We start from the raw sequence: 4,861 nt of genomic DNA, 5'->3' as shown, positions 1-4,861 counted from the left end.
CCTATTAAAATGTACATCTGACCAGGCACAAGACTGATAGATACATATCTAATGATGTCCATCTGGTATATATTGATCTCAAGTGTCTGTGAACATGTGTGCTTCTCACTTTGTTATTGGGTGCAGCTGTCACACTAATCAGCACACAGTTTTTTCTAATACTTCTTCCACTGCCATTGAGATCTCTGAAACTCTTTTTTTCCCTTAGGCTTTCTCTACATCTGAGTCCATGTTTTCTGCTTAAGAATAAGTGGGAAGCTATATTTTGTATTTTCTTCTCTAGCTACATGCATCATGATTTCAGCCAAGGAGACAAATAGCATAGCTCAGGCATCAACTTCCCTATTAGGCTGTTTTGGTCAAATTTGAAGCAGGAAACTTTTCATGTGACAACAACTTTGGCTGAAGAAAACAGCATCAGAAGTTGCCATCTTAGGTGAATTTTGAGAAGGTCAGAAAATGCCCATGGCAGGCATGTGCAGACAAAACCAGTGGGCCATGCTTTCCAAACCAAAGACAACCAGTGAGGTCCCCTCTTCTTCCTGACTATAAGTGTCTCTGAACATTATTCTATGATGCATTTCTGTCTGCAGATCCCGAAGATGTCTGCACCTAATACAATTTTTTATTACTCACTTTGGAAAAGGCCAATAGTCCTGCTGCATTGATCACTTCCAAAATATCTACTTAATTGATCCTCTATCAATCATTGAATACATATGGTCTTACCATCCAGCCCTGCATGTGAAACAGTGTGTTCATCCACTGTGTAGCCTGCTCTGAAAACATTAGTGTGGGAGAGAAATTCTTCCTGGTTCTGTCAAAAGTATAATAACCTAAATGCATCACACTGTGTCCTTAAATCTACTAAAGGATGCTATCATGAGCAGGGTTCTATTTCTAGCCACCAGGAGTTTATGGTAGTGAATGTACTAGATATTTTGATATGTCAGTGAATAATTTCCCCTCCCCTGAAACAAATTAACTCCCCTAAGAAAGGATGGGAGAAAAGAGTGAACAAAATCCAGATGAAACATTAAAACACTACAATAAGAAATGGTTGTTTTCTTGGTCTATAGATGTTTACTTTCATTGGAAACTGGTTATAAGTTATCATTGATCTTATTCAGAGAGAAAACAAGGTTGGAGTCAAGGAGTTCTCTTTTTTCCTTTATCCTTCTCTCTTAGATATAGAGATACTGGTGTAAAAGAAAGAAGGGGAAATATAGAAATATATAGAGAAGAGAAGTCAAAAAGTAGACTATTGTATCTACTCCTCAACCTAAGGCCTTAACTGTTACTCACAAACAAGGTTATTTTTAATTCATTGGTATAGAATTTTGTGTATTGAGGCAAAGAAGTTCAATTTTCAAACTTTGTTATAGAATTCAAATTCATGATTATTCTTCATACACATTAAATATATTGCTACTCTAATAGGAGACAGTGTACTCATACAACTCAAATATATTACAAAATTTACTTCCAATACATTGAAGGTGTTATTTCAGGCTGTTTAGGATAATTAAGTAAGACAAGTTAGTTGTTAGTTGATAAACTCATGGTCATGTCAATTACTAGTCTATTTCCATCACAAGAATATATACCCTAGATTTAACAGATATATAGGACTCTATAGATAGGTAGGGTAAAATAGATAAGGTTTTCAATAATCTCAGAGACTTACAGACTATGGCATTTAAAGATGTTTTAATGATTTTAAGGGTCCTGTGACAGTCAGACAGGTTAACTCCTGGCAACAACAAGCCTACCTCAGAGAAAATGATGAGCATCAGAAAACCTCCTTATGGAGATGGCTTCAATTGTGGCAAAAAAGGGCCACTGGGAAAAATGTCCTACTTTCTGCTACAGACAGAATTCTGCCTAAAACTTGGCAAGCTTGACTGCAGACAGAATTGATGGCCAAACTCTGGCAAGACAGGGTAAGCAAGTCCTCAATAGTTCTTGCTTCACAAATATGACTGCCAGATATAATGGGACAGAAGGCTGAAGATGATCCTTCAGTGTTCTAGAGAGTTTGGGGTGACTGTCCATATTTGACGATGTCCCTTTGATGAGGAGTCCCGGTGTCACTCAGAGGAAGGATAACAGGCTACTAAGAAGATACTTGATAAACTATGATCCAATAGAGGGGAAGGAGGTACCCCTCAGTCACAGACATAGGGGAGAGGAATAAGGTGAAGATGGGATGGAGGGAGGAATGGGAAGAAACAAGGGATGGAATAAAAATTGAGATGCAATACGTAACAATTATTTTTTAAAAAAGAGTAGACAGTAGAGCACTTTCTCCAAATACATATGGACTTGACACTGTGATCTAACCTGATATTCTCACAGTTGTTCTTATTGTATATAGTTGATATTTAGAAGAAAGAAGCCTTTTATTGCACATAAAAGGGTAATGTAAAGAGGATATCTTGTGTATTGTGTGGATACAACACCTGTAGATAAAAATCTATGGACTATAGGAAAGTATAGAATAGAAGGTGGGACATCGTCAGACAGAAAGTATTCTGAGATATCCTGGTATGAGAGATTTTTTTGGTGAAAATGTGGGAGGAGATATGTATGGTACCAGAACAGAGGTAACTAGCCATGTGGCAGAATGTAGATTAGTATAAATAGATTATTTTAAATGATGAGCTAGCAAAAGAAGAGCCTAACTGAATGGCCTATGTATTTGTAAACATATGAAATATCTCAACTTTTCACAATAAAGAGTTATGAAGAGAACTGTGAGGCGAGATGTTATATGAATGTAATGTTGATTTAATGTTGATTTTTCCCTCTTCTTGCCGTGTATTTTATAAAGGATACTTACACATGGTTTTGTATTGACCTCCAGACAGGGAAGAAAGTATGTTTATGATCTAAATCTTATGCTTCCCTATTGCAGTGCCCTAGAAATTAATAAAAAAAAGTCACAGTGCTGATATTACAATGCACTGGAAAGATTATTACCTGCCAGTGGAAGAATACCATTTCTTATCCATTACCATATTGCTGTATCTGTGTTTGTTGAAGAATCATTTCATGCAGACTGTAGGCCACAGCATACACTGCATTGTATATATTATAACTCTCCTCACTCATGGCTGGGTCAAAAATATGTCTGGGCAGTAACTCCAAAGAAGCATTTGGTTGGCAGTTCTTCAAAATTTGACAATGAAACCCATGAAATGAGCAGTTGAAGAATAAAGCCCAAAACTTAGGAAGAAAAATGTCTTCTGGATATTTGTAGGGAGTAAGTGTGTGAAGAAAATTGGTAAATCCAACCATCTCTTCATGGTGGTGTGAAAATATGAGACTCCCATGAAGTGAGCCTACCATGAAATAATCATAATGGTTGTCAACATCCCATGGAAAGTTCAAGACCCAGACTTTCCATGTCACTAAGAGTTTTGCAATGTGAAACATTAAGCCTTGTGAAGAAACAATGTTCCCATAAATAACTGTCACATTTGCTGATGATTTCAGAATGCTCTCCAGATTTTCACCCAAGTTATTGGAGTCTATATATGAAGTGGCAGGAATGATATTCACAAACTCAATACAGATGCTACCATTGTCCATATTGTCTCTCAATTCTGACAGAAACTGAGTCCCTTTGTGGTCGTTTGGGAGGATCAGACCAACCCAGGACCAGCTGAAATGAAGCAGCAAAGAGACTATGGCAAGTGAGAGATAGGTGTCCTTAGGAGCCATCTGATAGAGAGAAGGAAACTGACCTTGGTCATTCAAGGTAGAATCAAAAGGCCCAAAAGTGAGCTGAAGAAAAAAACACAATGGGAAACCAGAGAAAGTACACTGGCATCAAACACAAGCTCAGTCTTGAATCAACAGACGGAAACTGTCATGATGAGAATGGGATTGATACTTCTTTGTACAAACCCATTACAAAGTTATCCACAAAATTTGCAGACAAGTGTTCAGTTTAAATAATCTAGCAGGTCTCATCCACCTCTCCTTCCTTTCAATTTCAAGTACTGGAAATGTGGATATATCATGTACCCTTATACTTTCTTTTGGTAACTTGACATCAAACCATTTTTTTCACTTGAAGTCATTGTAGGCCTAGGAACCTAAGCCTCATCCTTAAAGCCTTTAGTCTTCATAAAATCTCTATTAGGACTATAATGAGTTCAAACTCTGAGACTTACTGCTGAATAAGCTCACCCTTTCTTGTTCATTCTGAGTTCATTCTGACTGATTCTACTCAGATGTTCTGGATCAAACTCCTTTCTAGGATGATTGATTCAAACTGGGTACTGTCTCTGACTCTAACTGAATTGCTCTGCTTGGCCTTAAACTGACTCTAGCACTCTAGCAGTCTGTTTTAATCTTTGTGCTTCTTATTCTCTGGCTCCTTTTATCTTTACCTTTGTCTCTCTTGTCCTCTCTTCAACCCATCAGTAAAATCTCTAGGTAAAACTTTTTTCCCCATCTCTCTGTGCCCAGATTCCCTAAGTCTGCCACTATTCCTTGGAAGAGTTGAGCATACTTTATGATGATCCATTCTCTTTGCTTTTTCCCCCTATGTTCACTGCCTGTCAACTGGTTGCTAGCTCTGCCTCCTGACCTGATGTTGACATAATTTAATCTTGTTTACAGAAAACTCTTGGATTAAAGGATGCATGGAAGGGGTGAGTGACACTACAGTAAGAGCAAGTTTTTCCAGTACACAATTTTGGGGTTCACATTGTAAGCAAAGAGACTGCAACAATATGATTAATTCAAATGTACCTATTTTGCATTTTGAGACATCTATAATGTCAACATAGGATATTTGTCTCCTGGTACTATTTGTCATCTTCAGGAGCCATTCTCTCAAAGGAGATGA

This window comes from Acomys minous, assembly GCF_964271855.1.
Source record: "Acomys minous genome assembly, chromosome: 17".
Lineage (NCBI taxonomy): Eukaryota > Metazoa > Chordata > Mammalia > Rodentia > Muridae > Acomys > Acomys minous.
This window is presented reverse-complemented; position numbering follows the sequence as displayed.